The 11,420-nt window shown below is 47.8% G+C and overlaps 1 protein-coding gene and 1 long non-coding RNA gene across 8 annotated transcripts in view; one reads left to right on the plus strand and one right to left on the minus strand.

Annotated features, from left to right (window-relative positions):
• Nucleotides 1-11,420, minus strand: part of GRHL3 (grainyhead like transcription factor 3) — a 37,383-nt gene that overhangs the window by 24,532 nt on the left and 1,431 nt on the right. Inside the window, exon 1 of one of the 7 annotated variants that reach the window (XM_044938118.2) lies at nt 10,457-11,381. The exons of 5 other annotated variants lie outside the window; for them this stretch is intronic. The gene's annotated coding sequence lies outside the window, so the exon portion shown is untranslated. Of the gene's footprint in view, nt 1-10,117; nt 10,425-10,456; nt 11,382-11,420 lie in introns of those variants that run through there. One more of the 7 variants, XM_044938119.2, reaches the window with a different exon arrangement.
• LOC123332230 lies at nt 7,247-9,574 on the plus strand. Its single transcript, XR_006549042.2, has 2 exons — nt 7,247-8,571; nt 8,729-9,574. It is a non-coding gene; the product is annotated as an uncharacterized LOC123332230 (long non-coding RNA).

Raw genomic sequence — 11,420 nt, forward strand, 5'->3', positions numbered from 1 at the left:
ATTCAACATGGGGAATTATATCACTTATGTAACATGTATGGGGAGGGTCCCAGGAATATAGAATATATATACATTCTATATATTTATTCACATATTCTAAATATATATTCACATATATATATTATATATATATATTCACATAATATAGAATAATGGTGGTGATGATAAAAAGAATGTCTAATCTTCACTGAACATCGACCATGGTTTAGGCACTGAGATAAGCACTTTTTAAGGATTATCTCATTTAATTCTCACAACAACCCTGTGAGGCAGGTACTATTATTGTTCCTATTTTATATATGAGGAAACTGAAGCTCAGAGAAATTAAGGGAGTTGCCCAAGGTCCCAGTTAGTGGGTTAGTGAGTGGCCCAGAGGGGATTCAAGCTAGAGCAGGATGTTGCTGTAATACAGAATAGTGTTCTCAAACTTTCGCTGCATCAGAATGGCACAGAAGGCTTGTTAAAACACAGATTTCCAGGCCCCACACCTAGGTTCCCTGGTAATGCTGATGCTGGTAGTCTGGGGACCACACATTGTGAATCATTCATGTAGAACATGCTCTTAATCATGAGCAAGGGCTCAGAGGTGAGGAAGTTCTGGTTATGTTCATTTTAGAGCAAAGAATGTTGGGTAGCGGTAGGTGAGAAGCAGCAGACAGCCAGGATGTGAAAAGAGAGGCCTGGAGATGAAGTGGGCACAGATTGGTCTGCTGGTGCCCTGATGCCCCCTTTCTAGGTAAGTCTCACAGCTTCTCGCCTGTTGAGGGACACAGGAGTAACATCAGCTACTGTTCACCGTGCTATTAATGTATGTTTTCCACTCGTCAGCTCGGCTCCTTACAAGAACATTAGAAGTAAGGATCATTTGCTTCATTTTACAGATGGAGAAACCCGCGACTTGGAGGAAATGCCCCTCAAATCACCCAACTAGCCCACGGCACAACCGGGACTGTCGAGTACCCAAGCCACATACTTTCCGCGAAGCCACACTGCCGTCCCGCAGTGCAAGAAGGCAGTCCTTGTCACAACAGGGAAACGCTCTAGTTATGGAACGGCAGGCACTGCGGCAGGCTGGCGGGCGGGCGAGGGCCTTCACGAATCACCGCGGGAAGCGCCCTCATGCTGCCCTGCAGCTCAAGCCTGCATTCTCAGACACAGTGGGAACAGCAGCCGGGCCCACACGCAGACAGGCCGGGGGTGGCTCTCTCCCAGGGGCTTCTTCCAGGGCAGTGTCTCCCATCCCCCTGAGCCCTGGGGTGTGGGGTATGAGGCTCTGAAAGGGAGGGAGAGGGAGCTGTCACACAGGAAAGAGAAATGACAGAAACCTTCCTGCTCCAGGGACATGGAGAGGGAGGCGCACCCCAAGTTTCTGCTGCGATAAATCACGGGCCTTAAGATGGAGAGGTGAGAAAAGGCCCCTCCCAGCTGCCTCCTGGGCCTGGGGTTACAGGAACTTACAGAGCCAGCCCAGGTGGCTGCCCCCAACCCTCCCAGTCTCAGCCTAAATGGAACTCCCAAACCAAGAGGGCACAGAAGGAACAGGGAAAGGCCCAGTGGATCCCACTCTCGGGGTCAACTGGGAACCCCCGCACTTAGCACCACTCCTTGTTTATAAAATGAGTCAAATAAAAGCACCTGCCATGTAGGACAATGAGGACTGAGTGACCCCGTCACAGGAAGAATGCTCACAACTGGAACATAACAAGTGCTTAAAATAAAAAGAACGATGCTTTCATGCCACAGAAAGGGTATGTGTTACAGAAAGCTCATTCCAGAATGTCAAAAATCTTGAGTCTATGGAATCTTAGGCTGTAGTTTGGTCTTCAGGTGTTGAAATAATTTATCATTTATAATTTCTAATAAAGGAGCAATGTGCAAAAATTTAATCATGCTCTTGGCCCAGCTTGGAGCTAGACACGGAGTGCTTGCAAAGTGGTGCAAGACATGGTCACCCTGTAAGTCGTTGGCAGATGTGGAAGTGAAGCGAAAGCCGCTCAATGGTGTCTGACTCTTTTGACCCCATGGACTGTAGCTGCCAGGCTCCTCTGTCCATGGGATTCTCCAGGTTAAACTATTGAAGCGGGGGGCCGTTCCTAGGGCCAATTTGCTGACTCTGGTGGAAGGGCCCTTATCAGCTTTAACGAGCTATCAGTTATCTTATCCTATTCAAAAATTAAATTTTAGAAGACAATGATAAACTGGCATCAGAAATGGAAAGACAGACAATGTTTGCTGTTCATCCGGGAGACTTTTCTGGCTTGTGAGGGTCTCTAATCCATCCTGTGGAGATCCCAAAGACTGATTCCTTGATACACAGCAGCTACCCTACCTCAAGCATTTACCAGCATTTACACCACTCCAACGGCTGTTTTTCTGCATTGTCTTATCTACTCTGCGCAATAGGTTTTGGGGAAGTTGAGACTCAGGTGATATTACCTCCAGGTCACTCAGCTAGTAAGTGGCAGAGGCGCAACTTGAACCTGGCCTTGTTGGACTCCAAGATGCAGCTCTTAACCCCATGCTAGTCTCCTTTCAAATGTCTTTCTTATTCTGGCAGCTCCCCTCCTCTGGAATACAATCCTCCACTGCTAGACAGAAAAGGATTTCCCACCCACACAAGGCAAGGGGGCCTAAGTGAGGAAGCAAGACAACTGGAAGTTTCTGGCCAGGCACTGGGGGTGGTGGAGGGAGCTCCAGAGTTCTGGTTCCCAAGCCTGTTCATGCTACCAATCAATGTCAGGTACCAAGACAAAGTATTTGGCTTCTAGAAAGACTTGGCTATGGATAAGGTTAATTAGCATTGATTCATGTGCCAAATACTGAAATCTAAAAATGTGTGGCTCCCTGTTCTCCTAAAGATTAGAATTGAGGGCTGAGGTGGGGGAACGGATATGAAAGGGTTCCAGGAAGCTGTGAGCCCTACTAGTGGGAGACAGAGCCAGAACAAAGAGGGGAGACCAGTCACCTTCCCTGAGGGCCTCTGCAAACTCTCTGTTGGTGTCCCTGTCCAAAGCAGAGCTCCTCAACAAACAGAGGTGAAAAGGGGATGAGGGAGGAGGGTGTAGGGAGAGGACATGACTCTGGGCAGCCTTCTTGTCATCAGATCTTCACCAGGGTACAGCACAGAAGAATCCATAGTACCATGGGAGAAAGTATTATAACATCAGGGTCATAGCCTGACAGACCGAAGTAACTGTGTGTCCTTGGGTGAGGCACTTCGCCTCTCTGGGCTTATTTTCTCATCTGTTAAATGGGTCTATTAAGTGTCTTCTATGTGCCAACCAGGGACTCTTCTAGACACTGGGGAATCAGCCAAAAGCATGGCAGATAAGGCTCTGCTCCCACGGAACTTGCAATCTAATTGGGGAAGACAGACCATAAACAAGAAGGTAAATGAGTTAATTTTAGTTAGTGATAAGTGCTGTGAAGAAAATTAGAACACAGTCATGTGATGGAGTCACCAGGGCTGGCTACTTTAGAGTGGGGATAATCTCTGGGTTGTTAGGAAAATTAAGTGTATTAACATGAGAAATGTGCTAAGCCTAGAGCCTGCCAGAGAATAATCGCTTAGTAAATAACAGCCATCATCATCATCATGACCATCATTTTCTTAGAACCCCCAAATGAGAGTACAGGGGACCCACTGCCTGAGGTTCTTAAATTAACATCCTCTCCCAGCATCCTGCCTGTGAACCAGGTTCCATGTCAAAAACAAGAGAGACAGTGTAATAACCCCTTGCCTTCACTTTCACATTCATTATCTCATGGAGCCTCCCAACATACATGATGTGTTATTATCTCCACTTTATAGACCAGAAAACAGACAACAGAGACGTTAGGTGACCTGTTCCAGGGGACTGGCCCAGTGAGTTACAAAGCCAGCCTCCTGGAATCGAACTCCATGACTAGTCACTTTCCCACCAACCACTAGTTTCTAAGAAGGGATGCAAAAGAAGAGGGAAAAAAACAATAAAGCTGGATGGCATCCATCCACCTAACCATCTATGCCTCATTTTAATAAATATTTGTCAATATTTATTATACTACGAGCCAGGGTTTGTCCTGGGCGGGCGAGACAATAAGATCTCTCTTGTCACAGGGGTTGCAGTTTAGTGGCAGGCAAGACAAATACGACCACAAAACAAACGGACAGCTGCTATCAGGCGAAGAAAGCTATGAAGGGAAAGAAGCCAGAGGACTTCCGACCTGCTTCAATTTTGGGGAATAACTAGATGCTGGTTGAAAAGAAGGGTGGAGGGGAAGAAGAAATGTGGAGATGGGTGTGGGAGGATTTTTGACCTTCCAGATCAAAGGCAAGATCAAAGGCATAAGCTTGGGACAGCTCCCAGAGATTGTCCGCCTACTGTGTGCCAGGTGTGAGCCAGGGTTTTTGCATATACTGCCTTGTTTCAAGGAAGGCCAGTGCACTGAGCAGGAAACTCAAGTGTGAGATTTGACAATCCCTCATATTTGCATAGTGTGTTATAGTTTTCAACACGCTTCTCATACATTTGTCATCATCTCTGATCCTGCAATGCTCCTGTAAGGTAGGGAGGGAGGGTATGACTATCCCCATTTGATAACAGGAAAAAAATGAGCCACAGAGAAGGCCACTGGCTTGCCTAAGGCTACTTAGCTGGTATCTCAGGGCACCAGGCATAGAACAGAGGTCTCTGTCTTCCAGCATCAAGAACCTTGACAAGACTGTCTCCTCAGACACCTAGAGGGGTGAAATGCCTACAGTGGTGAAGTATGGTTTCATCCCAAGTCCTTTCCGATTCTGAATACCCACAGCTTTCTGGCCAAGCCACTTAAGAATCCAAATGAGACTAAGTAAATGTAAAGCTACTAGTTGAGGGTTTTTTTTTTTTTTGGTGATCCAGTTAGTGTGCAAAGAGACTTTCGAAATCTAGTCTCTCTTTTTTAGTTTCTGTTGTTGTCTGCTTTGGCCACATCACCCAGCTTGTGGGATCTTAGTTCCCCGACCAGGGATGGAACCTAGCTGCTGAGCAGTGAAAGCACAGACTCCTAACCACTGGACTGCCAGGGAAGTCCCTAGAAATCTAATCTCTGGCAGCAACTGACTTGCCGAAGGACACACAGCACAGAGTAGGATTGGGATTCAAGTCTCTTAGCTTCCTGTCCAGTACTCAGCTCAATCACTACCTTATCTCAAAGGCATTTCTGTAATTCAGAGATGGAAAAGTAAGGCCTCTGACTTAATTTTACAGAAAGGGGGAAGAAAACTCACCACCAAGGGGGCAGCCTCACTAAACGAGGTCCCTGAAACAGGACAGATCCAGGCACCTGGGCCCCACTTCCCTCCAGCCTGAGGAGGAAGAGTTCCAGAGGCTGCCCGAGCTGGGTGGTGACACCCAGATACACCCAATGACTTGTCAAACCCTGTTGTAAGCCACACAGCTCATCAGCAGTGATCAATCACACTCACTAATTACCCAGGGGAGGCCCTGCCACAACTGCTCACGGAGGAATCATTTTCCAGTCATCCCCACGGAAGGTGTTCCCTGGGCATGGCAGACCGCTCCGGGGTTGTCGTGCTTGCAAGTGGCCCATCTGGTTTCTGGATGCACAGGTTGTGAAATGTGCCTTGTCACCTGCTGGGGGCTCACTTGGGGGCCTCCGTGGGGAAATGGCAGCGCTTAGGGAATGGCTGTATACTGACCCCAGTTTGAATGAGGAGGTTGGCAAGAATTGGGAACTTCTGAGGGCAGGGACAACATGGTATTTACCTTTGTAAATAGTTATAGAGTGGCATCAGAGCTAGGCAGAGCTGGTTCTAGTTTCAGCTCTGCTATGACTTTACACTTGACCTCTCTGTGCCTCAACTTTCTTACCAGTAAAAAATGGGAGAAGATGAGAGCAATAACATCAGAGTTACTGTGATAGCTATATTCATTGAGGGCTTATCAAGTGCCAGATGCTGGCCCAACAATTTCAAATCATTTTTTTGTTTACTCTTTACACCTTTGTGAGCTATTACTGTTGGAAAATGCAAAGGGATAATGAAGGCAAAGTAATCAGCATAGTGCCAACACATAACAACATGAATTATTCTTACTAATACTCACTTTGTGGGGTAGCCCCCAGAAAACTGCATGACAACTCACAGACTCACTTTTTCCTTCTACTATTGACAGACGGAGACCAGATACTCAGAGATTCTCAGATAAACAGCTGCAAGCATTGCCAGCTTCATTATCTGGATCCAGGTGGGCAAGTTAACCAAGAGCTATCAGGCTCCAGCCAACACTTTTAGCTGCGTGTAAATTAATTATGTGCCATTTTCTAATTATACCAGAAACTCACTTTCTCCTCTTTGAAAATTCTTCCCTCGATGGGAATTTTTTTTCACGCTATATTCTCCTCTTGGTTTCCTATCCAATTTTCCTAATTCTTTCCTGTAATTCAGTTGAGATGTGAAAGAAATTGCACTCCACCTAGAGACCCAAGGCGCCACATCCCTTCATTCATTCACTGTGTTGAACAGGCTTGGTGCTGGGACATAAAGGTCAATACCATGCTGCCCCTGCCCTCAACAGTTCCCCATTCTTGCAAACCTCCTAGGAAGGCCTAGATATTGGTGAGAGCCTTTCCCTTCAAGACTTTCACTAGATCAGTTGCTCTGACCTTTTTAAAGAGGCAAAAGGAATAGGGTTTGGGGGATGGGCGGTGGGTAGCCAGCCAGGATTATTTGTTCCATTAATGGAACAAAACTTCCCTTGCAGTTCAGTTGGTAAAGAATCTGCCTGCAATTCAGGAGACCCAGGTTTGATTCCTGGGTAGGGAAGATCCCCTGGAGAAGAAACTGGCAACCCACGTCAGTATTCTTGCCTGGAGAATCCCACGGACAGAGGAGCCTGGCAGGCTACAGTCCATGGGGTCCCAATAATTGGACACAACTTAGCAACTAAACCACCACCACCACCAATGCAAAAACTTGAGTTTCAGACAGGGGAAGGGAGACAAAGGAAGGAAAGCAACTAAGTTATTTTATAAGTCAGGCCTTGTGCTTTTTCATTCTCATCCATACCCTGTGAGGTGGGTGATATCACCCCTTTACATATGCAGAAACACTGACAAGGTTAAAGAGCCCATCCAAAAGTTACCCACTCTGTACCTGGTAGGAAAAGTGAAAGGAAAGTGAAGTTGCTCAGTCCTGTCTGACTCTTTACAACCCCATGGACTGTAGCCTGCTAGGACCCTCTGTCCATGGGATTCTCCAGGCAAGAATACTGGAGTGGGTTGCCATTTCCTTCTCCAGGGGATCTTCCCGACCCAGGGATCGAACCCAGGTCTCCCGTACTGCAGGCAGACTCCTTACTGTCTGAGCCACCAGGGGATCCTACCTGGCAGAGCTGGGCTCAAACACAGGTGTGACCCCATAGCAAAGCTCTCAGCCTGCTGACTCAACAACTACGCTGCAAGTCAGTGTGGAATTGGGAACCTCCTGCTTTCCCATCCTTTGCCAGGTCTTCTAGGCCAATGGTTCTTAAACTTGATCATGCATCAGAATCACCTGGAGGGCTTGTTAAAACACATATTGCTGAACCCCACCCCCAGAGTTTTTGATTCAGTAGCTCTAGGGTGGGGCTGAGAATCTGCATTTCTACGGAGTTCCCAGGTGATGACGCTGATGACGCTGGTCCAAGGACCACACTTTGAAAATACGGTTTTTTTTATTTTTTAAGGTGAACCAATATGACTCTTTCCTCCCTCTCCTCATTTCAAAAGTGACACAGGGTCACTTTGTAAAACACAATATATAAAACATGGAATATACAGAAAAATTGGAAGCAGAGACTAGAATTCACCTGCATTCCTCTACTCAGAGATAAGCAGAGTTAACAGTCTGGCAGTATCTCATTAGTTTTCAACATCCATGCTGGTGAGACGCAGCATGACACATTGGTGCGGAGCATTCTTTTGGCCCCTTATAAGATCCCAGCTCTTCAGCAAGATCTTGGGGAGTCTGGGACAAGCTTAAATCCCATCACTCGCAAAACTGTATTTATACTCCCATCCTTCACTGGAGTGCTGGGAGGGTTACAGGAGATGATGTCCTTCTCAAATACCGGACCCTGTGTCCACTGTGAAGTCCCCGCTCAAATAAAGACTTGGCTGTTACGTTTGTTTTAACCGAAGGGTGCTTTGGATACGCTCTTTGCGTTTTCAGCCCTGAGACTCTTCCTTCCCGTCGTATTCCGTGTGGACCCCTGAAGACCCTCTGGGCTCCAGACACCGACAGGGGGCTCCTACTAGGAGAGGGCAGCAGACCGAGTGGCAGGCGCCGCCGCCCTTAGGGTCGTCGCAGGGGCCTCTCGGCTCAGTCTGCCCGTTTTACAGCCCGGTCTTAACGAGGGTTTTTAACTTTTCATTCACCAGCAGAGTAGCTCTGACTTTTAATAACACGACAAAAATTTGCTCCTGGCAATCATGGTTTCGACCACAAAACCACAGCAGGAGGCGTTCCTGGTTAACTCTTTCAGCGCTGCAGGCAGTCTGGAGCCCAAGCGCTCTCGGAGCTTGGGTGGAGTGGCGGCGAGGCCTGAGGTCACAGACGGGGATGGGATGGGTCGGGTCCCCCTCCTACCCTCCCTTGAGGCTCTCCAAGGAGGAAGATGGTTTCAGACAGCTGGTGGGGGCCAGACTGCGGCTCGAGGGTCCTGGCGTGCCTCCTTCACTTCCCTCTCTTTCCTTCATTCCACAGACCTACTGCGTGCTGAATACTTAATCTCTACACCCTTCATTTCCTCAACGGACTGGACGGGACAGCACTGGCCAACCAGGCGCCCAATACTCCCTCGCGCCCAACAAAGATGCTTCTCCAAATATGGCGGCCTGACTGCGACCCGTCTAGCTCTCTCACGGAACCGTTTCCCGCGAGAAAAGGGCGTCTGGCAGCGACTTCCGGCGCCCCAGCCGCCCCAGGATCCGGAGCGACCGACCGACTCCAGCCCCCGAGGCGCTGGGTAGGAACCACTGGGCTGGAGGCACCAGCGGTTTGTGGAGGACTAGAGGCTGGCAGATGCGCCCAGCCCCAACCACATGAAAAGTCCCGTGCGCTCCACCTGCCAGCTGCCTTGAGCTGGCTTTTAACTCCACTGCTTGGCCTCCATGCCCGCCAAGAGCCAGTCTTCGACGTGGCCTGGTAATTGGGCTCTCACATTTATGGCGCTCCTCCACCAGATTGGGTGGCCCACCTACGGGTGCCCACTGTTTTCCCGACCAGGTAGACGTCTGTATCCTTACTGGAGTGACGAGGAAACTGAGGGTCAGGAAAGAGAAGCAGATTCACTAGGATCCTGAAGTTGCTAAGTGGCAGAATTTAGACTCTTGTGCAAGTCGGGCTTTTCCCACTGCACCAGGGCCTGGCAAGAGGTGGTCATTCCTTCAGGATCAAGATGGATACGAGAACCAGTTCTCTTTAACTGCATTTCTGGGGCACGGCAGCAGCAAGACAGTGCCCGCAGCACAAGCAGCTCAAAACTTGCAAGCTAAGCAGTGGATTCCGCCCCCAACCCCCCTTTATCAGTAAAGGCACTTGAGCCCCCAGGCACTGAGACTCGGTCATTGTAATCTTTAGTGATGACTTCAGACTCTGCCTGCAATTACTCAGCAGGCACAGATTCCCCTCACCCCACCCCAACTGGAGAAGCCTCCACTGTCAGGAACTCTGACTTCAGACTCAAATCATTAAGGAGGAGAAATGCAGGAAACCTTTTTGTTCAAGTAGCCCAGCTTCAAGACACTTAACCCTAAGCAACACCAATGAATACATTTCTGTCTGCAGTCTCTGCTGTGCTGACCAGCAGAGCTAAATGGGGTTCAAAGTATAGAATAATAGAAAGCAAGAAATAATAGAATATTGAAAGAATACTAGAAATATTAAATTAGAATTATTAAAAATATTAGAAATAAAGAATAGAAAGCAAGAAATGCTCGTTGATTAATTATTTCTGTATGAAGTAACAAAGGTATTTTAGATTGCTCCTTAACCAGGATTTAAACCAATTGCTTTTCTAAAGTTATTGGATACCCCAACAGCTCCATTAAGTGAGTACCAATATGACCACAATTTACAGGTGAGGAAACTGACCTTCAGGTGAAGTGGCTTGGCCAAAGTCACACAGCTGATTAGTGGCAGAGCTGGAACTTGAACCTCAGTGTTGGCTCCATTGACCTGCTCTTATTCCAGTTGTTAACACGTTATCTACCCCAGGAAACCCATTCCAGAGAAATCTGATGGCCAGTGATTCTACCATGGACATAGATAGCTAACCCAGGAGAATCCAAGAGCTGACTGGTATCATGAATCTTGTCTGCAGTCAGGCCCCACCACAGGCTATGCTGTTAGGTCTTCATGGTCTTAAAATAATCTATTAAGGAGTAGCTAGAAAAAAAAAAGATTGTTCAATCCTTGACTCTGCCCTCTTACCTCTGAGGGTGGAAGGAAAAGGACAGTCTGTGTTTTAGGAGCCTGGTTTCTGCCAGCTCCCTAAACTCAGGTTCCAGCAGCCCAGAATCCCAGCCTCATCCCACCTTCTCTGAGGTCTGGACCCCGAGCTGGGAGTCCATGGTGAAAGTCAGCATCAGCCAGCAGGGATTCTAAATCCCAGCTGTGGGCGAGAAGTCACCTGCGTCCTGTCAGGCAATAGAGATGACCTCACTGGAAACCACAGCTCAACCTCCTCAGCCTTAGAACAGCCTCTGCATGAAGTCAACCACGTTTTATTGAATGCTTCTTCAGACCTTGGCTCTGTGCTAAGCATTTTAGAGTTTATCACACTTAACTCTCAATAATCCTACAGAACATTCTTGTACCCATTTTCTAGATGAGGAAAATGAAGCACAGATCAGTTCAATGACTTGTCCAAATCAAGATTGCACAGCGCACAAGGAGCTGAGCCTGTATTCAAACATAGGTCAAGCCGACCAAAGAGTGCATATGTTTAACCAGCACACTTAACTTTCCCACTTGTGACTGTTCAAACCCAACAAGCAAGTCCCTTTTAAAAAACCCAACTCTCTGCCTAAGACAGCTCTTAGAACCACCTCAAAAAAGTTATTTGGGGCAAGAAAATGGAAAGCTTATCTGGGATTGGCCGCTGTCTCTGACTTCCAGGGCCCCTTCAATGTATCAGAAAGTGGTGCCGAAAGCCTTCACAGTTTCAGTCCTGTGTTTCCCTACCTGGCTCGAAACTGCTCAGCAGAGAGAGAAAGGAGAAAAAAAAAAAAAAAAAAAAAAAATTTTCCCAGGGAAACACTCAGCTCTCGCTTGAGACGGGGCTTGCCTCAACACGCCAGAGTGAGATCGTCAGCCCATTCATTTACCCTTACAAATTGCTCTGTGAATCTTGGCGCCGGTCTCCCTGCCCTTTCCCCTTCTAGAAACCCCATAC

This window comes from Bubalus bubalis, chromosome 2 (assembly GCF_019923935.1).
Source record: "Bubalus bubalis isolate 160015118507 breed Murrah chromosome 2, NDDB_SH_1, whole genome shotgun sequence".
Lineage (NCBI taxonomy): Eukaryota > Metazoa > Chordata > Mammalia > Artiodactyla > Bovidae > Bubalus > Bubalus bubalis.